Source organism: Erinaceus europaeus, chromosome 2, assembly GCF_950295315.1.
Source record: "Erinaceus europaeus chromosome 2, mEriEur2.1, whole genome shotgun sequence".
Lineage (NCBI taxonomy): Eukaryota > Metazoa > Chordata > Mammalia > Eulipotyphla > Erinaceidae > Erinaceus > Erinaceus europaeus.
This window is the reverse complement of record NC_080163.1, coordinates 97,518,351-97,542,884: the sequence shown is the minus strand read 5'-3', so window position 1 is coordinate 97,542,884 and position 24,534 is coordinate 97,518,351.

Below are 24,534 nucleotides of genomic sequence, written 5' to 3'. Positions count from 1 at the left end.
AGAAGGGTTCCTCTGCCCCCACAGCCTCTCTAGAATTTGTTGCTGCTGTCCTGTTTGATGTATGCCATTCTCACAGGAGTGAGGTGGTATCTCTATGTTGTCTTTATTTGCATTTCTCTGACAATCAGCCACCTGGAGCAGTTTTTTATATGTTTGTTAGCCTTTTGGATCTCCTCTGAAGTGAATGTCTAAACAAACCGCAGCATTTTCCTTTGTCCTTTATTCTAAAGAAAAACTGAATTTAGGATGTATTTTCTCTTTTGGACTCAAATGACACCATAAATGAGACTCTAAGATCATATGCTGCTCATTAGAGGAATTCTAACACACCTGTGTTACTCAGGTCTATAAAAGCTGAGCTTACTGCTTGAGGAAGCACCATATAAAAAAAGTTTCTCCAGGCAATATACCTCTTGGGTGAAATATATTTTCTCCTTAAAAAATATTAATTCTAATAGTTTCTTCCTATAAGGCCATAATAAAATAAAGAATCCAAAAAAGAGAGAAAGAAAGGAAAGGAAAAAAAAAAAAAGCACAACACTGGCAAAGTCCAGATAATCCTTCTCATGAAAAAAAATATTAGATAGCTTGAGGTCTTTGCACTTCACTGAATTAGTCCATCTTCTCTATGGCCATACCACCCCTAACACATCTGATCTTGTCTAGATTATTCCACCAACTTCATTTTTTAGTATTTGTGTTTACTATATGTAAAAGGATAAGCCATTTTGTTTTTTTATAATGAATCGTATTCTCATGGGTATAAAGTGGCATCTCAATGTTTTTATTTGAATTTTCCTGATTATCAGTGACTTTGAACATTTATTTATTTGTTTTTAAGTCCTTTCAATCACTTCTTAAGATAAGATTCTGCTCAAGTCTTTCTCCCATCTTTCTTTCTTTTTTTTTTTTTTTTTTAATTTTTGATGAGCTCTCTATGTATTTTGGTTACCAGCCCTTTGTCTGATGTAGGACATATAAAGATTTTCTCACACTCTGTGGGCAGTCTTTCTGCTCTGGTGGTGATGCCTTTCACTGTGATGAAGCCTTTCAGCTTGTTAAAGTCCCCTTAGTTTATTTTTGTTTTCCTTGAAGTTGGACTTGAATCATTGAAGGTGTTTTTAAAATTACAAAGAAGCAAATTTTTTTCAGTGCTTTCCTACAGCTACTTGATAGTGACACTTTGATAGGTATCAAAATCTTAAGGAACTCTTCTGCATTGAAGTGGGAAGGTAAATTGGTCCCACTGCATATAATGTAACATGTATTAAAATATGACCCAACAATTCCATTCTTGGGAATTTATCCAGAGAAAATAAAAACACCTATCTAAGGAGATTTATGTACACCTATGTTCATGCAGCAAATTTTGTAATAGTCCACACTTAGAAGCAGCCTAGATGTCATCTCCTTTGAGTGATATTGCTAGAAATAGAAGGACAAATTCTGGATAATCTCACTCATTGGTGTAACCTAATAAGTAATGGAAAACAAGGTGAAACTTGGACCTAATGTGATATATTTCATCAAGGCAAAGGACACTGAAGAAGAAGAGGAACATCTGGGAAGGTATGGCTTTGGACTCGATATATGATGGTGTAAAAGGAACTAAATTGGAGAACAGAGTATCTTGTAGACATTGGGAGAGATGAAATATTGTATCAATGTGTTGGCAATTGTATTGTAAACCACTGCTCCCCAGTGAAGCAAAAACAAAAACAAAAACAGATAAGTTTAGAAGTTATAGTTCACCAGAGTGTTCTAGGAGTTTAGAAGTCTACTTACTTACTAACTCCATCATATCTCTCTACCTTTCCATGCACAACTCCAAAATGCATTACATTTATGCACACAGGCCTGAGCATACTTATTAAAAAATATTAGTCTAATTTTGGCTTATCTCACATAACATGACTCCTTCAAGAAAGAAGGACAGGAAGAGAAAACTCAAAGTAAAACTTGGACTGGATTTGGTATATTGCACCAAAGCAAGGGATCCTGCAGTAGGAGGGTAGGAGTGTTGGAAGGGGTGGGCTTTGGGGTTATGATGGTTGCATGATAACTGACAAGGACCTATGATGGCAGTGAGAGTGTTTTGAAGATATCAGTCATTGAGAAATGAGAATCTCTACCTGTATCAACAACTGTTTAGTAAATGAATAGTGAAAGAATAGAAGAATGAAAGACAGAGAAGAAGGAAGGAATAAAAAGAATTCATTCCAAACCATTTCTAAAGTCATTACAGTCTCAAAAAACAATGACAACAAGTTAAGGTCTTTGTGAAATTTGTATAATGACAGAAAAACTTTATGATCACACTTGCTGGCTCCCAGTTTAGTTCTACTTACTCGCCTGTCCCCCTTTGTACTAACAGCACTCTACTTCTACTCATATGGGCAAACCCAGGTACAAGATCACTTATCGAGGCCTCTTTTACTACCATAGGCAGCATAAGGAAGGACTCTAGTCAATGAAAAGTAAGCAGAAATTTTGAACAACTTTTATTGGAAAACAATCTTACAGGGGAAACTATCTTTGATTTTTTTCATCTTCCTGAATGAACAAAAAATAATGATGGAGGAGGCATCTTGGTGGGAAGGGCACTGTTTTCATTGTATTCATTTTTTTCCTGATGTATAAAATTCACTTATGCTTAATAAAGCTTACATATTTAATACTTAGATAATACTTGCACTGGTTATTTTTTTTCATTACCAAATTTCCTTTGAAGTCTTGCTTTAGGTAAAGTTTATGTGTATGTAAATATGGTGTTTTATAAACATAATGGAGTGACTTTAAAAAACTCACGTGAAAAGCAATCCAGATGTCCAACAACAGATGAGTGGCTGAACAAGTTGTGGTATATATACACAATGGAATATTACTCAGCTATTAAAAATGGTGACGTCACCGTTTTCAGCCAATCTTGGATGGATCTTGAAAAATTCATGTTAAGTGAAATAAATCAGAAACAGAAGGATGAATATGGGATGATCTCACTCTCAGGCAGAAGTTGAAAAACAAGATCAGAAAATAAAACACAAGTAGAACCTGAACTGGAATTGGCTTATTGCACCAAAGTAAGACTCTGGGGTGGGGTGAGGGGAAGAATACAGGTCCAAGAAGGATGACAGAGGACCTAGTGGGGGTTGTATTGTTACATGGAAAACTGAGAAATGTTATGCATGTGCAAACTATTGTATATTAATGTAAAACATTAATTCCCCAATAAGAAAAAAAAACTTATGTGGTAATCTATTTTAGTACATTAATATCATTAATTTGATATGTTTAAATTTACTTTATTATCATTATCGTCAATTAATATGTTAATGCCATACCGATTTATATCACTTACAAGCTTTCTTTATGTTAATCTGTCATTTTATTTATTTATTTTTGATCCCTTTTATTTTCTGCTCTATTAGTTTGCTAGCATTGATTTAACAAAATATGGAAGACTGGGTAGTTTTTATAGAGCAACAATTTATTAATATTAATATTATTTATTTCTATGAGAATTATTGATGGATTTTATGACTAAATCACAAATTCACTGCTTTTGGAGGCCATTTCTTTCTTTTATTTGATAGGACAGAGAGAAATTGTGAAGGGAAAGGAAATGTGTGAAGCTTTACACTTGCAAGTGGGGGCCAGAGACTTGAACTGGGGTCCCTGTGAATGGTAACATATACACTCAATTGGGTGTACCACTGCCTATCCCCTAAATAAAAACAATTAACTCTATCACAGCTCTGGAAAACTGAAGTTCATAATCAAGTTATTTGCAGGTACAGTTTCTTCTAAGGCCTTTCCCTTTTACTTACAGATAACTGAATTTGCAGTCCATACATGGTTATTGATATGCTTTTGTCTTTTGAGTTTCTTCCTCATAAGAACTGACTGGGTCAGAGTCTACCTTTAGGGCCTCATTTTCACTTACTCATCTGTTTGAAGGCTCTATCTCTAAATACACTAACATTCTGAAGTACTGGGTGTTAGGAGTTCAAATACATATTAAAATGAAGGATTTGGCCAAAGACCCAAGCAAGTTATCATTGCGTTGATGGATGGGCAATATAATAGCACGGGGCCACAGAGAGTTGAGAGAAGAACAGTATGCATAAACTTCTAAGTGTTAAGTGAAACCTAATCATGGACTCACATACAGAGTCCTTGAACTAGACTATAATTTAATAGTGGTAAAATATCTTGAAAATACAAAGCTAGACTGTATAAACAAAGGTTAAGTAAGAATGCAGGAAAAAAAGGAAAGAATATAGAGTGTTAGAAATAGTCCTAAAGGGGTCCAGGCAGAGGTACAGCCAGTTAAGCACACATATAACAGTGTCTAAGACCAGTCAGTATTCAAGCCCTTGGTCCACGCCTTCATGAGTGGTGAAGCAGGGCTGCAGATATCTGTTTCTTTCCCTATTTTCCCTTCCCTTCTCAGTTTCTGTCTCTGTGTAAAAAGGGTATTCGTGAAAAAGCCCCTCAAGAGGCCAGGGACTCCTTGATGGGCTAGGTTACCACAGCAGCTAAGTCAATAGACCACCTTTGATAGGTAAGAAAAGCTAGGGACCATATGAGCTTCACACCAGATAAATACAAGTTAATGTGCTACAGGTGTTTCCTTTATATGCCCAGGGTGAACATGCACAGTGTCCTGAAAACTTCCAGCTTCAGAGGTGGTCTGCATGGAAGAAATTCTAGATTACCACCTAAGACCTCTTGGAATATCAGCTGGCTAGAAGCGGTGGGAGCCCTGTAGACCAAATGACTAGTATCTCAAGTACTTAAAGAAGTTGTGTAAAACACTCTGGAATTTTTTTTTCAGGATATCTATTATTCCTTACACAACCTACCCTCCCCCCCCTTTTTTTTAACTTTTAGCATATCATGAACCCTTTATTATTTTATTTTATTATTATTATATTTTCTTTATTGAGATTAATGGTTTACACTCAACAGTAAAATACAGTAGTTTGTACATGCATAACATTTCTCAGTTTTCTACATTATAGTTCAACTACCTCTAGGTCCTCTGTCATCATGTTCCAGGACCTGAACCCCAACCCCATACCTCCACACCAGAGTCATTTACTTTGGTGCAATACACCAAATCCAGTCCAAGTTCTGCTTTGTGAAAAACCTTTTTTTTAAATTGGCCAAGGTTTTTTTTTTAAATTTGTAATTACTAGTGGTTTATGAGGTTGTAAGATTACATTTTATATTATACTGTATATTATACAGCACAACCACCACCAAAATTCTGTGCTCCTACTCTCCCAATGATAACCACCAATCTCTCACAAAAATCTCATTGTCTCATGAGTTTCTGAATGTTTATGTAGGGGAGATACATGTGTGTACATATATGTTTGATATGAACTTATACAGATATTTTATTAGAGTCATTATTTCCTAAACAATATAGAATAACTTAGTTCTGGAACATTCACACTGTATTAGTTATTATATGTAATTAAAGATTTAAAATACACAAGAGTAAGTATAGATGATATGCAAATGTTGCTGCACTATTTTAGATAAGAGGTTTTAGAATTCAGAAATGTATTTATTTATTTATTTATTGACTTATTTGTTCTTGGACAGAGATAGAGGGAAATTGCAAGGGAAAGGGGAGATAGAAAGGAAGAAAAAGAAACAGTGGCAGCATTGCTTTATGACAAAGCTTCCTACGCAGGGGTCTTGAACCCAAGTTCTTGAGCATTGTAACATGTGCATGCTACTGGGTGTACCACCATCCGTCTCCTCAGAATCTTAGTATCTGCCTGTGTATGTATGTTGGGGATTTTATAATCAATACCCTGATGCTACTTAGGGACAATAGAGTATTAATTAAAAAATATTTATTAATTTATTACTGGATAGAGATGGAGAAATTGAGAAGGGAGGGGAGACAATAGAGGGGAAGAGACGGACACCTGCAGCACCGCTTCATGACTCGTGAAGCTTTCTCCCCGCAGGTGAGGACTAGGGACTTGAACCTGGGTTCTTGCACATTGTAATGTGTGTACTTAACCAAGTGTGCCACCGCCAGGCCCCCACAATAGAATAGTCATAGCCTTTGGAAACTGAGGCATCATATTGTTATACTATAATCTATCACACAGTATTATCTCTGCTGCAAAACTGGTACTGGTTATTTGTTTTATTGATTATACTCAACTGATTTACTGACTATTGAATGCCATGTTTTTTAGCTTTAAGATTTTGGTTTTTGTGTGGCAGGATGGCACGGAAGAAACTGAACATCCATTAAAAATTTATGAGTTTCAAACTGGAAATTTAGGCTTGCATCAATGGCAGTGTGATTTATGGTGTGGGCTATTTTATTATTTTTTTGGGGGGGATCTGTTCACTCAAGTGAAGTAGTTTTAGTTCTGATTCAATGATCATGGTCACAATACATTTAGTAGATTAAGAAATAACTTTTCACCCTGGAATCTCTGTAGACATCCTGTGAGAACAGGAACCCAGTTAACTCTTGAAACAGTTTGCACATATCTGTGGACATAGTCATCTTCCCAGGAGATGACCTATAGCTCCCCTTACCCACACATTTCCATGCATTTTGGGAATGAGCAACATTTAGACACCTCTGTCTTAGATCAATAAAACATATTTTTAAAAAAACATCTTATTTATTTACTTTTTTACTTGATAAAGAGAGAAATTGAAAAGGGGGAGGAGATAGAGAGGGAGAAAGAAAGACCTGCAGACTTGATTCATTATTTGAGATGCTTCCTCTCTACAGAAGGGGACTGGGAACTCAATCCCGGGTCCTGTAACATGTACTCTCAGCTGAGGGCACCACCACCTGGCCCATAAAACATATTTAATGACAATAGTTTAAAAGGCAGGTGTACATGAGTTCTTCACTGACACATATTGCACGTTCCTCACCATGGCTATGAGTGTTAACACTGTGTGACCTCCTCCACCTATTTATCTTGCCTCCCTTTCTGGATAACTGGTTTCTACATGAGTCGCCATAGTTTATCAATTCCTATTTTCTACAATCATTACTACTTTCCTAATATGATGCATGTAATTCATTTATTCATTCATTATACAAATATTCTTTGAAAGGTTCCTATCATTATTCTAAGCAGAAAACATTATAAATTTACAATGTAGAGAGAAGAATGGAAAAATAAATAGATACATACATAGATAAGATCAATTAAGCTTGAAGTTAAATACTGTGAAGACATCTAACCATGGACTTTGTAATTAAGTACTGTGAAGCGACTCCCCTGGGGAGTTGGGCATAGGGGAGTTGGGGGGGATGGGGGGATGGGGGGTGGGGATTGAACCAGCATCCTTATGTCTGTCCTTCGTCTTTATAAAAGGAACATTCAGATTCTAATGGCTAGCTAGATAAGAGAAGAACGTGATTTGATGTATAAACTCCCAGAACTAATTTTATTTTGGAGAATTTTGCTATTACATTGTACTAGTGGAGTTAATGAATGTCTTTTCCTTATACTAGTTCTAGCTAAACGATTATTTTCTTTTCAATTAGTATGCTATTATTAAAGTTTTACCTATTAGTTCTCTAACAGAGCTGAAAAATGTGGCTATCAAATATATTTCTAAAGCCAACATGCATGTTCTTGGTTAACCTCATTCAACACCACACCCTTGATATTTCTTCCACTTCATTTTAAGTAGTGCATATTCCAGGCTTACTCATTTTAGTGGATGGAAACATTTTGTTGCTTTATCATATGTTAGAACTGAATTAATCATTAAAAACCATCCACTCCAATTTTCACCATTTATTTATTTATTTTTGATTTGTGATTAATAGGAGGTTACATGTTGTAAGATCATAGTGTATAGTTCCACACCCCTGCCACCACCAATGTTCTGTGTCTATTCAGCTACCAAAGATAATCATCACAGTTCCCACAAGTCTTAGAAATAATTTGCTTGCTTCTTTTTTTTTTTTTTTTTGCAAGTTCTTGTGTACCATACCTATAGATTCTATATATGAGTGAAACCACCCAGTAGTTTTATTACATCCCTTCACTTATTTCACTAAGCAGAATCACCTTAGGTCTATCCACTTTTTCCAAAGACCACAATACCATTTTTTGATTGCAGAGTAGGAGTCCATGGAACATATATGCTTTAACTTCTTTAGCCAGTCACCTATCCATGAGAATTTAGGCTGCTTCCACTCTTTGCCTATTGTCTATAATATAGATATGAGCAAAGGTGTGCATATGTCCCTTTGAATTAGTATGTGAGAGTCCTTTGGATAAATGCCCAAGGGTGGTATGGCTGAATCATAAGGTACTGCTATTTATTTATTTATTTATTTATTTGAAAAAGGAGACACTAACAAAACCATAGAATAGGAGGGGTACAACTCCACACAATTCCCACCACTAGAACTCTATATCCCATCCCCTTCCCTGATAGCTTTCCCATTCTCTATCCCTCTGGGAGTATGGACCCAATGTCATTGTGGGTTGTAGAAGGTTGAAGGTCTGGCTTCTGTAATTGCTTCCCTGCTGAACATGGGCGTTGACTGATAGATGCATACGTCCAGCCTGTCTCTCTCTTTCCCTAGTAGGGTGGTGCTCTGGGGTAGTGGAGCTCCAGAACACATTGGTGGGATCGTCTGTCCAGGGAAGTCTGCTCGGCGTCATGCTGGCATCTGGAACTTGGTGGCTGAAAAGAGAGTTAACATACAAAGCCAAACAAATTGTTCAACAGCTATGGACCTGAAGGCTGGAATAGTGCAGATGAAGTGTTGGGGAGTACTCACTGCAGACTATTGTGTACTTCTGGTTCGAGGTATATATTTTGCCCTAGTTTATGGATACGTGTGAACATATGCTCTATCTCAGGGGACTTGGTCTATATCTAGGTTTTGGGACATTGTTAGGAAGTGAACCAACTGGAATGGAATTAGAGAATACTATGAAAGGAAAGGTCTCACCTGAGTGATGAAGCTGAAAGGTTGTCGTTCCACACCTGAAGTCTCTGGATACAGTCTGAAGTGAAGCATGCTGGGGTAGAACTCCTTGCTTTGATTAGGTTGAGATAGGCAGATGCAGTGTTATTTGACATGAATTGAGAGAAGCATGCAGGAAAGTGCACCCCACCCTAAGGTTCCAGGACTAGGGGAAATATAGGTTCTATAGTGGAAGTGTGAGATTCCTGCTGTCTTAGGGTTCAAGAAGACAATAGATAGTTATTGTTATAATCACATTATTTGGTAATTGGGTTAACTTTGAAGGGTGTCTTTGTTAGGGTTTGCTGTATAATACCCAGCATCCTGTATATAACTGTGCCACCTGTTGCTTCTGTTCTCCCCGGTCTAGGCTTTTGAAAGAGTCAACATATCAAAGACTCAGCCTATGTATTAAAAAGACTCAGTCTGTGTTTTAAAAAGTTTGAGACATACAATTTTCCCCCTCATATTAATCAAACAGTGATTTATATGACTACACTTTAATAGGAGTGTACATAAACACCATTCTCACCACCAAAAGACTGTGTCCCATCCCACCACCCATCCCCCCGTCCCCCCACCACCCCAGGAAGCTGAATGTCCACCCTCCCCCTCACCACAGGGTTTTTACTTTGGTGCCCTACTCTAGATTTAGTCAAATCCTGCTTTTAGTTTCCCTTTGTGTTCTTCTTTCTCAACTTCTGTTGATGAGTGGGATCATCCCATACTCATCTTTATCTTTCTGACTTAGCTCACTTAACATAATTCCTTCTAGCTCTATCCAAGATGGGTCAGAGAAGGTGGGTTCATTGTTCAGTGTAGCAGAGTCCTTTTTCTTCCTCAATATCTTTCATCTTCTCTTTTGTTGATGTAAGACACTCTCACAGGTATGAGATGGAGTCTCAGTGTAGTTTTAATTTTAATTTTTTAATGACTAATTTAGTAGAAAATTTCTTCATATGGTTGTGGACCATGGGTATCTCTTCTTTAGAAAACTAACTGTTTAGTTATTTGGTCCAGTATTTATTGGGTTAGTTAGTGAGAAGAACTTGTTTTACTCTATCTACCTCCTCTATCCACTCTTCCCCTTCTTCCTCCTCCTAGCTAATTAAAAAAAAAAAAAACTCCTTTCACTGATCTTTTTTTTTTCTTTTTCTTTCCTTCTCATTCTTGTCTTCTTTTCTTCTTTCCTCCTTCTTCTGCTTTCTGAATTCACTGATACTCATTGTGAATTATTCTGGGGAAGAAATCTGACTCAGAGTGGACTCTCTTTGTGTGTGTCTCTGCTCTACTTCCCTTTCTTCTCTTGATACCCCTAGAATTTACAGTGGACAGTATATTTGCATAATTGTCTCTTCTTGCTATCCTTTTTTTCCTGTCTCTTTCTTTTCCATTTGGATTTGGTTGCTATTTTTTCTCAGACTGGAGTCATTGTTTGGCTAACTGGTATTGGTTAAACTGCTTCAATCCTTGCTTCAGTTACTATTGTAATTCTGAGGTTGGTGACTGCATTTGTCATAAATGTATTTAGTATAGTGTGGCTAGAAGCACAACAGAACATAAAAATAAAAAACGAATCAATAACAAAAAGGTTAAACCAATAGCAAATAAAACTGCTACTACAATGAATGAAGACAGGAGCCCAGAAGAAACTACAAATCAGTCAGAAGTAACCACAGATAAGAAAAGTATGCAAGCAATAGTAAACCTAATAATCAAAGAAATTAATATAACTATGGAGGAAAGGGTTAGCAGAATTAGGGTAACAACAGATGAGACCCTCAAGGAAAATACTAGCTACCTCCAGGTAATTAGAGAACTGAAAGCTGAAAGAGCTGAACTGAAGAAAGAAGCTGAGGGAAGGGAAAGCAGACTAACAGAAACAGAAAACAGAATTAGCCAGACAGAGGATGAGCTAGAGAAAACTAAGAAAGAGGTAAAAGAGCTCAAAATGAAATTGAAAGACACTGAAAACAACAACAGAGACATATGGGATGATCTCAAAAGAAGTAACATTCGTATAATTGGCCTGCCAGAGGAAGAGAGGAAGGGGAAGTAAACATTCTAGAGGAAATTATAGAAGAAAACTTCCCACACCTGAACAACAGAAAGGACATTAAGATTCTACTTCATTGATTCAAATGTCCATTTTTATTGTAGTACCATGTTGTTTTAATTACTATTGCTTTGTAGTATTAACAAACTTTCTGGAGCATGATACCTTCATACTTTTTTTTTTCATTTTTTTCCCTCAGAAATACTTTAGTTACATCATGTGTTTATGTTTCCATGCAAATGTTTGGTTAGGCTGTGAAATTTCATTGGAAAATGTCATTGGAATTCTGATAAAGATTGCATTGAATTGCTTTTGGTAGAATGGCCACTTTAATAATTTTTATTTTCCCAATCCAGGAGCAAGAAATGTTCCTCCAACTCTGTGTGTCATTCTATATGTATTTTATCAATGTCCAATAATTTTTTCTGTAATGGTCCTTATCTCTTGCAAGAGATTCACCCAAGGTATTTTTTTAAGTTTGTTTGCAAATAGGATTGAATCATGTACTTCCCTTTCTCTTTGACTCCGGGTTTATATACAGAAAAGCCACAGATTTATGTATATTGATTTTTTTTTTTTTTTTGCCTCCAGTGTTATTACTGGGGCTCGGTGCCTATGAATCCATTGATCTTGGAGGCCACCCCAACCCTCCCCCCCCCGTTGTATTGAATAAGACAAAAACTGAGACTGGAGGGGGAAAGAGACAGATCTGCTGACCTGCTTTACCACTCCTCAATTGACCTCCCTACAGGTGGGGAACCGGTGGCTCTCATGGGGATCTTTGAGCAGGTCCTTTCACTTTGTCCTATGTGTATTATATCCTGCTACTTTACTGAAATTATTAATAATTTTCAATATATTTTTAGTAGAGACTTTGGGTTCTCTAGGTTCATTATCACATAATTAGCAAATAATGATAGTTTGATTTTTTCCTTTCTAATATGTATACCTTTGGTATCACTTTCCTTTCTGATTGCAATGGCAAGGATCTCAAGAACTATGTTGATAGTAGTGGACATAGTGGAATCCTTATCTGGTTCCTGACATTAGCGAGAAAGCTTTCAGCTTTCCCCCACTGAGAATGATGCTATCTAGGGACTGGGTTGGTGGTGCACCTGGTAAAGCACACACATTATAATGCACAAGGACACAGGTTCAAGTCTCCCATCCCCACCTGCAGGAGGAAAACTTCACAAGTGGTGAAACAGTGCTGCATGTCTCTTTCTCATGGGTTCCTTAGAGTATACCTAAAATAGACTTCCTAGCTTCTTCCAACATGAAGACCCCCAATTTAATCTGCTATACTCTTATCTTTAGATTCCTGTTTATTAAACAATTTGTCTTGCTTTATATCTTGCTTGTTTTCAGCCACCAAGTTGCAGATGCTACCATGAAATAATCCTGACTTCCCTGGGAAGACAACCTTATCAGTGTGTCCTGGAACACCACCTCCCCAGAGTCAACCCCACTAGGGAAAGATAGAAACAGGCTGGGGGTATGGGTCGACCTGCCAACGTCCATACTCAGCAGAGGCAATTATAGAAGCCAAACCTTCTATCTTCTGTACTCCATAAAGAATTTGGTCCATACTCCCAGAGGGATAAAGAATAGAGAAACTTCTGAATGAGGGAATAGGATACAGAACTCTGATGGTGGGAATTATGTGGAATTGTAGCCCTCTTATCCTACAATCTTGTTAACTATTATTAAGTCACCAATAAAAAAAAGAAAATAAACATAAAAAATAAAGGATAAAAATTGTATTTACAATTAATCTAAGATTATTTATTTTATTAATTGATTATAAAGATATGACCTTAGTAAAGACAGAATGCAATGAAAAAGAAAATGTTTCCAGTTGGTTATCAGTTTTCTAGGATCACTCTCTTCCCTTCCCTCTTAATTCTCCTGGTAACTATTTGTCATATGGGTTCTGGGTTAGTCCAATGCTAACCAGGGTGTTTCCTGGCCTTAATTTTTTTTCTTCTCCTTACTTACTATATATGCATTTTGTTACTTTGGGTAGTCTAATTGGCAAGTGAAAAGGCTTATGAAAAAAATCCCTTAAGCATGCTTCCTTTACATACATTTAACTTAAAAAATGAGTCAATAATTTGGATTAGAACTCTAAAGAAATTACCAAAATATTTTCTGCTAGCCAGGGAATTAAAATAAGAATTCCATTTATATACCAATTATGCAGATGAGAATTTTTTTTCATTTATATTACCTACCTAGAAAAACCCCACCACTGATCTCTTTTGTTACTTTAAAAGCAGAGTTACTCAACTACTGAATGGCTTCACTCATATGTGAAGCATATAGAACTGAAACACATACACTTGAAACAATCAACCAAACAAAAATAATTGTCAGCTCATCTCTAAGATCTTAGGAGAACTATGGTGGTTATCCTATTAAATTATTAATAAAACAATTTTTAAAGGGGGGGTCATTTATTATTTACCTGTAGAAGAATGAAAAAATTTTACAAGAAAAGAACATAGAAGTGGCCCATTGCCACTGTGTAAATCTTCAATGTTCTCAGAATTTATGCTGTCTTTTAAACCAGGGATTGTAATCTTAGTTTGCTGACTCTCAAGGCAAGATAAGATTCCAAACATTTCTAAAATAGTTGCTATAATTTATTGTCACCAAGGTGCAGTCAGATTTAAACCCTTTTGGACCCTGGTGACACAGAACAGTTATTCAGAGTTCAAAGGGGTAGGCCTACACATGCGACTAAGTTATCACTAATGGAACTTCTATAACCCTTGCTGTGTCCTGGCGGCTCCTGGTGTTCCAAAAATTATATGACACCCCCAAGCCTTCCAATACCTATTATGCATATTTTATTACATAAATCACAGGTGTCAAGGCAAAAGACATTCAATGAATTGCTTCCTGCCACTAACCCAAAAATTATTTTCAAAATAAAAAATCATGTTTCCTCGTGAACACAAGCTTTTCCTGACAAACGTCCAGTACTAAATGTGGTTTACATTTGCTGGTTGGGGATTTATTTGACTGTGCCAAAGTTCAGGTGTGCCAGCTCTTTGTAATAAGCCATTTGGATGAAAGCTTGGCTAGCTCAAAGGATCTTGATGTATTTTATTGCTGCCTTTTAAGATTATTGTTCAGAAATACCAAGTCTAATTTTGAAATCAATTAGCCATTCGGTCTGATGAGGTGTTGGCCCAGCTCAGGTTCACACCCGCTGTCCACAGATTATTGTTCACTTGAGTCGGGTCTTTAGGACCCACCATTCCCCAGCATCTGGTAGACACATGTTTGATGTTCTCACAGAATGAGCTGATGGCTTAAATAGCAAACGCTAATGAAGAAAGTTTTGTATGTTGGGTGCTGTTGGCTAGGAAAACAAGCTTTCTCCCTCCCTCTCTCTCTCCTTCCCTTTTTTTTTTAATAATACACTGTAAAAATAAAGAAAAAAGCAAGAGAAGGAAGGAGAAAAAGATAAATCTCAGTACTTTCATGTTTTATTATTTTTCTATGATCTGTACCTGAAGGCTTACAAATAAGTGGTATATTGAACAAATCTAATGAGAGAGAAATCAAATTATCTGGTACCTATTTAGTACCAGGCCAATATTCATCTTTCTGTGGGACTTCCCTACAGTCAGACTGGAGGTGTAATATCTTTCCCAGAAAGCTGCTCTCTATCGGGTGGGTTCCATATCTTTCCATCACAGTCAATCAGTACTTGGAAAGGTGCAAATTCTGCTGGGCAGGGGCAGTGCTTCTGGGAACAGTGCCAGAGGTCCCCAGCACCACCCATGCTGTTCAGAAGAAATGACAGATAGTAAAATGTAAAGTCAAACTACCCCTTTCTCAGGTTTCTCACTCTCATGCTACCTAATGTTTTGGTGGAACTGGGAGACCTAATATGTTCTTTTACTCTGTGTCTTGCATGCTTAGAATGTAGCCAGACAAAAAACCAGCTTGATAGATAATCAGGACATTTGGGTATATCTTTCCATAGTATTTGTTATAGATAACAGTAAAAAATAGATTTATACTGTAAAAACAGTAATCCCCCAATAAAGAAATTTAAAAAATCACAAATAGAAAAAAATAGATTTATTTATTGATTTTCGTGAAATAAAGATTAGAACTCTGCTCAGCACTGGTTGATGGTAGTGTTAAGGATTGAAGTTGGCCCTTCAGGCATTCAGGGTCTGTACTCTAACTTTCTGAGCTTACTTAATGACCCAGTAAGAATTTCTCTCTCTCTCTCTCTCTCTCTCTCTGTCTTTCTGACTTCTACCCCAGGAGTCAAGACCTCACACATGTGAAATTTCAGATCTCCCAGAGCTACTTTTTCATTCAGATGAACTCAGGGAGAGAAATGGGTGTGTGTGTGCTGAGAAAGATGAAGGAAAGACCCCAAGCAGGAAGCTTCCCCCACCATGCTGTGACACTCCCATATGATGTCAAGAGTCCTTGGACAAGGCAGGGCATGTGGACTATCAGAGTTCTCTCTCTGGTCTAAGAACAGTTTCTGATTCTTCTCAACTCTGGAATAAAGGAGCAAAGCAACTTTACTGAATGAAATTAACTTGATGCATTCTATATCTCCAGGGAAGCAGATTTAGTGGCTTCATCAGTGATCAAATGACATGGAGGACTGTCTTCCTAGTGGAACCAGATTCCTTCTAATAAGCTGTAGTGAGTCAGAAGACCACTGAGACTGGCCGTGCTTACATCACATTCCTTTCTCATTCTCTTTTACAGAGGCTCATTTATGTCCATTCATGTAATGGACACATACTGACAGCATGCTCAATGTGGTTATAAACCAGGGAAACAATGAAGAGCAGAGCAAACATGGTCTCTAACTTCAATAAGCTTATAGTCTTTGGAGGGGATGACTATAATTTAAAATCTAAGTACAAAATGATCAAATTTCAGAGTACAAGCTCATCATATGCCAATTATTATTTAGATTTTAAAAATTCAAACATTGGGAGTTGGGCGGTAGCACAGCAGGTTAAGCACACGTGGTGCAAAGCACAAGGACCGGCAGAAGGATCTAGGTTCGAGCCCCGGCTGCTCACTTGCATGGGAGTTTCTTCACAAGCGGTGAAGCAGGTCTGCAGGTGTCTATCTTTCTCTCCCCCACTCTGTCTTCCCCTCCTCTCTCCATTTCTCTCTGTCCTATCCAACAACAACAACATCAATAACAACAATAATAACTACAACAACAATGAAAGACAACAAAGGCAACAAAAGGAAATATATATATATATAAATTTAAAAAATTCAAACATCTTTTAAAAATTGATCTTTCTCTTTTATATTTTACTTATTTACTTATTTATTGGGTAGAGACATAAAAACATTGAAAGGGGATGGGAAATAAAGAAAGAGACAGATAGACACCTGCTGCCCTGCGTCATTGATGGTGAAGCCCCTCTACCCCACAGGTGGGAACCAGGAGCTTAAACCTGTGTTCTTGAAAAATGTAACATGTATGCTCAACCAAATGCACCACCACCTGGCCTTCAAACAACTTTTATTTGCATAACCATTATGCTATCTACTCCCACTCCCAAACAACTTTTCTTAACAATCCCTTCATGCTCTGGACATTTATGAGAAGGGTGCAGATTTCCCAAATGAAGGGCAATTATATAATTAAATAAATAATAAAGATTTCCAGTATATTTTAACAAAGAATGTAAAAATCTAATTCCACCTACTTTTTATTTATTTTTATTATTTATTTATTATTAGAGACAGGGATAAATTGAGAGGGGAAGTGGGATAGAGAGACAGAGAGACAGAGAGACACCTGCAGCCCTGCTTCACCACTTGTGAAGCTTTCCCTCTGCAGTTGGGGACCAGGGACTCAAATCTAGGTGTTTATTTTGTACACATTGTTCTTTCATTAATTAATCAGAGTTTAATCTCTGATCCTAAAACACAGCTACTTACTAATGAAGACACTGAGGATCAGAGTGATTAAGAAATGTGCACCGTGACACACAGCCTATAAACTGAAACAGAGATTAATGTACCCTTTGATTCCAACAGTCATGCTGTTTTCTACCATTACTGACTACCTCTCAATAATCAAATTCTAAGAAATGATGAAAACTTTCATATTTGCTGAAAGTGCAACTAAATGTTTTTAAAAAATTAGTATTAATCTTGCCTCTACACAGTAATAAATCTCTTTAGGTATGCCCCACTACAGATTGTGAACATACAAACCTTTGCCATCTTGATATCTAAAATTAGGCATACAGATTAAAGAATATATAGTACACATATACATATTCTTATAAACTCAAAAAGAGCTATGTAAGTTATGTCACATTGTACACCTGGTATGTGTAACTGTGCAGATAACTGTTAGAAGTAAGTGTCCAAGCTGTGGATTTGGGAGAAAGAAGTAATGAATTTAACCTTGTGAGAATTGTTTCCTTTAACTAAAATAGATGGAAAAGGCAGCTAGCCAGGATTTAAATGAATTTCCCTTTATTGTTGAAAATGTACTGGGACTCTGATCATTTTGGTCTCCCTCTGGGGGAATTTTCATGTAATGTTTAGAAATAAAAATTAAGAAGTAACTGCTATTTAAAAAAGAGGAGGTTATTATATGGAACTGTACCATGTGACTCTTATTTCTCTTTTTCAAATTTCTTCATGAAAGAAATGCTCTCTGAAGCTAACGTTATAGTCATAAAGTATGGCTGGCTTAATCATTCTAAAACAAAGATGACCAGCTTGTACCAGAGCACCAAAGTAGGATTAAAGCTATAACTACCACCATAACTCACTGACATTAGAAATTACTGCTGTTATAGGTTACTGGCTGAATAGCAGGCTATCACAAAAGATGATAAAAATGAAACCACTTCGTCTGTTCTCTAACATGGAAAACAAATCACTGATCCTTTTTTTTTTACACAAATAAAATATAAATGGTTAATCAATATTACTAATTCCTCTGAAAATCTAATCAGGGAGCTTAATGTTTACAATGCCAAACCTATATAGGTAAATATTTGTTTTATCTGCCCAACAGTAGACTGTCTAATCTCATAGGTAAGTGATTTCTTGATAAATTATTACAAGCATGAGCATTAGATGGATATTTTACCCTACAAATTAAATCATTCAATACTAACTTCTTTCTGTTATTTTTTATTTTTTTATTTTTTGCTTAAATGTTAAACATCAGCATCTATAAGCCATGTAACAAAGGGATATCTTTAAAAATTCTAGCTTATTACTTCTTATTGTCAAAGGGGCTGAAATTCAGTAATACCAAAATGTTGTTTGTTTCTATTGCTGTTAATATTTTCACTTCTGTGTTTCCAAGCACAGAAGTCCTATCTTGCCCTATTTCTATTTATTGGCTCTACCCCAAACATTCAGTCATCTTCCTTACCTTTTTCTTATCACTAATAATAATTTTAACCTTCCTTGTAGATAAGAAAGTGGCAAACAGAAACAAGGGATTTCCAAGTAGCAAAACCCCATCTCAATCACCCTTGTAATCCATGAGTAAACTCTGGTTCTCCCCTGAGAAACAGATTGCATCATGATCCAGCGTTTCAGAAATAAGTCATCAATGTGAAAAATATGGAAATTTATTTTAATGTTAGTACCAGTACTCATACTTCATATAAACAAAAAAATAGGGGCCACTGTAGAGTATTTTTTTAAATTCTGAGAATACTATGTGAATTAGTATCTTAATGTTGGCTACTAATTATTTTAATATTAACACTGATGAAAAATTAATTTTCTTCCATCTTGGCTGTAGTTTATTAAGTAGTATTAATTCATGGACAATGTAAGAAATTTAGCACCAGCAACTACAGTATGAAATACATGTATGTATAAAGTCTATCTGTACACATACATAGAAACACATACATACATACACACATCTCTTCCCTAATGATGTTCATTTTCAAATGCTTATTTATTTTTCCAGAGTGGAAGGAACTAAAACTTCACTTTGGCATATGTGGTGTCAGGGATCAAACCAGGGACCTGATGAATGAAAGTCCTGTGCTCTACATGATCAGCCACCTTCTCAGTCACACAACTCCTTTGACTAGAAAGCTAAAATCACTTTTGAATATTTGTTCCTAACTTCTAGGACAGCATCAGAGACAATGATAGTCACTTCATTTGTAAAACAACTTCCTATGCAACTGTATTTTTGTTAAAAGCTGTTGAACACATTATATACCAATCTCTTGAGAACTATACCTTGGAAGGTAGACACTGTAGTAAATGAAGACGTAAAAAGAAGGTAAAGGCATCTGATTAGATTCACATCACCAGTAAAGTAGTGACCAAACACTGGATTTTTACCAAATAATTGTCTTTAACTTAAATAAGTAGTAAGCATTCAATCTCTCCATTTTTGGAAAACACAGGAACACATAAAGAAGAAAGTTTAACCTTGCTAATATGATATAGATTTGCTTAGTATTCTTATGTATTTATTTGTGAGCATATAAGAAACTTGAGTCAGTGAATGTAGTATTTTGTGTCATGATTTTCTTGTAGTTTTCATTTCACTAAGTATTCTTTGAAGATATGATTTATATTGGTTGTAGGATGCTATATTTAATGTATGTATTATAATTCATTCAACTCATTTTTATCGATTTTTAAAGTTATTCTTTCCTATTGTAAATAAAGATGTTATGACTATCCTTACTTATAAATCTTAGTGTATATCTCTAAATTAATTCCATGTGATTAACCCCAGACATGGACTTGCTTAACCAACGCATATAGACATTTTTAAGGAAATCGATTCAGATTGGCAACTTACCTTTTCAAAATATTTTAATTTAAATTCTTATTTAATTTAGCAAAACAACACTGAATATTATTATATTCCAAAGAGAAAGAAGTCAATTTTCATTTTAATTTATATTACTTATGTTAAAAATGAAATTTAACCTATTTTATGTTGAAGGCATATATATTTACATATAAAGTTATCTGTCTCTGACTTTTGTATATAATTGAATTGTATTATAATTTATGTATTTACAGTTCGTTGTTATCCAGGACTTTGTGCAATTATCTACCATGTGTTTTTTAATGTTTTTCTAATTTGTCATTTCCTTTTGGTATTCTTCTGATTTTGTTCTTCTGATTCAGATTTTTTAAATTCATTTGCTGTTAAGATTTTTTTTCATTTACCTTCTTTTGCTTTATTTTTAAAAATTTCTACCCATAAATATCAATTAAATACTTATCTGTGTTTTCTCCTTGGTGTTTTTTTTTTTTCCTATATTAAATGTTACAATTATTACATCTTCTAGATGACTTGGCCGATCTACCTATCATGTTTTTTTGGAAAAAGTATAGGCTAACATAAATCTCCCACTCCTCATGTCCTCATAAAATAAAGTAAATAGTTCTTTAGTGGTTAAATTAGACACTTCCAATTGCTTTTAAGTCCCATTTTTTTTGATATACAGTAGTTTTTATTTTCTGTAGTGTTTTTTTTACTTTTCAGAAGTTTAGTTATTATTATATTATTTTTTTGTCAATACCACTATATTCTATCAAGTATGTTAATTTTAAAGCATATGTTTTATATTTTCCTGTAGCTATTTTATTAATATATTTTACTTGTCTTAGATTGTCACAACATATGCTCAGAAAAATGAAGCTACAAATACTTTTGATATTTTGATTTAAATTCTGGACTTCTGATGGCTTTGAGTAGATTGTGTTTCATGAGGTATCTTTGCCTTTACATAGCATTTAAACTAAATAGCAGTGTCCCACTTGCCCCATTACATTTCAGAATGAAAGACAAACAACTTATAGAATCAGTGTGAGACATATATCTAAGCCAGTATATGAAGCATCCATTTATGCCATTTCAAAATGTACTGTCCAGATTTCCCACCTCCACCCTGAATTCAGGCAAAATTTCTTGGTCTAAGTTGTTCAGATACAGAAAAAAAGTATGTCAACAGATACATGAAATTTTCTAGTGGGTAAGTAGATTTTCACAGTTCATCTATATCAATTGTGTATCTCTTTGTAGGTTTCAGAGACAGTATAAAGCTACAACACAGCCACCTTTCTGAGTGTGCTTGTGTGTAAATACAGTTTCAGTTGAAGCCTGCCCCCATGACTGATGGAAATTGTAGTAAAACTTCCACCTGGGTTGTCAACTACGGGAAACTTTCTTATTTATTTTTATTTGTCACAGCAGGTTAAGCTCACAAAGTCCAGGTGTTACATGACTTTAAATCTGGACCTAAGCACAGAAATAGTCTGTTGAAGGGAGTTTATTTAGGATCCCTAAATATGAAGGAACTTGCAATGGACTTTATCCAGTTCTGCCGGTCAAGTGTAAATTCAGTGCACATTGACCTGAAGTAGATGATCACAAAGGTAGAACCACTGAAACAAAGTTCATGTGCATGTGCTATGACGAATCTGTATTTTTTTTTCAAATATGGCAGGATGGAGGAAAACAAGGAGTCAGAGAACGAGCTACATTTAGTACTTTTTTTTTTCTTAAGAAAAACCTAATTGTCTATAACTTAGGTAATGATAGTCATCTCTCTCATCTATCTTTCTGGTTTTAATATGATTGCTGCTAAGAAGGGTTACTACTTCCTTTAAACAGATTTAAACACAGCATCTTACAGATTTTAATCATTAATTACCTTAGATTATTCCATTTTGAAAATTCATTATCGGTGTGCTGGAAGGTGGTGCAGTGGATAAAGCATTGGACTCTAAAGCATGAGGTCCTGAGTTCAATCCCCAGCAGCATAGGTACCAGAGTGATGTCTGGTTCTTTCTCTCTCTCCTCCTATATTTCTAATAAATTAAAAAAAGAAAGAAAAAGAAAAATCATTACCACAGTTTTGTTATATGTATAAACTTAGAAAACATACTGTCTTCATTATTATTTCTTTATTTAATCTTGTTATAGTCCTAAAAACTTTGCTTTGGTAATATGCAATTCTTTGATTCACGAGATGATTCACAGTACTGTCACTGAAGATGCCTAATTTATTTACTCCGTTATCTTTGCCATATTTTTAATTCCTTTCCCAAATAGCTGAAAACAAAATAATCTTTCTGTCTTTGCCTACATATCTAGCAAGTATCTATATCATCCACTAAAAGCTTCTACTTGTGAGTATACAAGTAATTTGGATCCAATTAATGCACACGTAATTAAAGTTGATTTTTTGTATGTTATTCTAATTTCCATCACACAGTGCTTGCATTTCAATACTCTGGCATTTCATAAGCTGTCATCTAGTGATACATTCCAGTTATAAGAGACTTGAGTTGATTCTCATAGGATGTATATAAGTTCATGTATCAAATTGACCCATCTGGATAGCACAAAATTCTGAGACAAATCTGTTTGAACTGAGCCACTCTCTTGGCCTGTTGTATTATTTTATTCTATTCTGCTTTATATTTGACATTTGCTTTCTACTTCCCGTACATAAGTATAAGAATTCAGGATTTTTTCCTTAAGATAACTCTTAGACTTAGTTTATACTTGCCAATTGATATTATACCCACCTAAAATTGAGGGTTTAAAGAGTTGAAATCCCCAATGAGATCAATCTAATATGAATTTACTGAAATCCAATGATTTAAAAATATTCTGATCTAAGTACACTAGTATGTTATCTAATAAACTATTCTATAATAAGGTAAAAATTGATAGAACATTCCTGGGAAATGAAACATTGGCATTCATGGTAAAATTTGGTTTTAAAGCTCTCAACTCAGCTTCAGAAAATTTAAGAAAAGAATAAACAAGAAAAAAATAAACAAACTATAAGTAATATAAAGACAAAGTCATGAGAAATTACAATTTTATTTAGCTAGTTGTCACTTTAAGCATTCTGTATTGAACAAGTGTCTCTTTAAAAACTGCATTTTACTATTTACCACATTCACTAATTAACAATAAAGTGTGAGACAAATGAATAGATGAAATAATTCCTAAATGAAAAAAAATAGTGAAAGTCATCTTGGATTCATTTCCATTCTAATAATTAGTGAAGTATCAAGGGAAGTTATAATAATGATAGATATCTGCTTTCTTTCATCTATCAATTGTATGACCTACAGTATGCCATTAAACCTTTCCTTTTTTAGGGTTTTTTTTTGAAAATGAAACTAACAATGTATAACCACCATACCTCATATCACTATGTCATAGTATAGATATGATAAAAACAATTTACATGTGGAAACCACAATATAGCTATAGAATACATATCATTTAAATATTTATTTTGTTGTGGTTATTTTTTCTTATTGATATCCAATTTTTTCCAATAATGTAACTAAAACTGTAAGAAAAATTTAATTAATTCTGGAAGTACACATATATATCTACATGGCATTTGTAACTGTCTAAAAATGTTTTAGAAAATGTATAAAAGAGAGTTGAAAGCATTTAACTCTGAAAATGTTTAGGATACTTCTGGGGTGTGTGTGGGGGGCTGGAGGTGTGTAACTAACCTGAGTGTTTCATTAAAAACCATGATTTAGAATTAATGCTCTAGACTTTGTCTGTCTTCCTCAACCCCCCACTTTACCCTCACCCCCAACGTGTCTATGAATGAAACGAAAGTTGCAATGCCCGCTCACTTTGTTAACTCATCTATCATTTCCCTGGCAAGCTAAATTGGCTAATGTATACGATGAACTTGAGCTAAGGCAGTTGCTTCTCTTTGAAGACTCGGGCATTTGTTTCCAAATAAACTGACTGAATTAGTGAGTTCCCTTGTAATTTATGATTTTTCATTTACTTGACTTATTTCCATGATGATTGGAGATTAGTCCATTTTAAAGAAGACAAGAGAAATTGGTTTAAGAAACATTTAAACTGGACCAAAAAAAGCATACCAAGATCAAGTAGTTCAAAGTTATGGTGACAGATTGTCCTTAACTCATGCCCCACTCAAGAAAGAGGGAATACTCCCCCCCTCCCAAGATATGTGCCTGAAAAATAGTTTTTGAGGTTGGAGGAAATAAAATTTAGTTTCTACACTCATTTTCAATTGCAACCAAACTCAGTTATATGGAGCTTATAGTTTAAAATGTAAAAAAATCCTAGTGTTTATAGTTGGAGTTTTGCCTGCTTTGGGATTAAGGCTTGAAGGCCATAGTGCTGTCACTGTATTAGAATTAGGAAGATACATTTTGGTAAGACTGAAATGAATGCCAAATTTTTTTACTCCAGAATTTATGATTGAACTCTAGACTGCCTACAAAATCATGACTCCCAAATTTATGATTGAACTCAAGACTTTCCAGATTACAGATTTAAGTGCATACACTAATAAATAAAGACTCTTGAACCTCAAAGTAAGTTCATTGGATATCATTGTGCAGTTACTATTTAAAATACTGAGCCAGGAAGACTCAAATGCAATAACATAGTGTCTTGGCTGTGTGTGGATAAATGTACTGTACC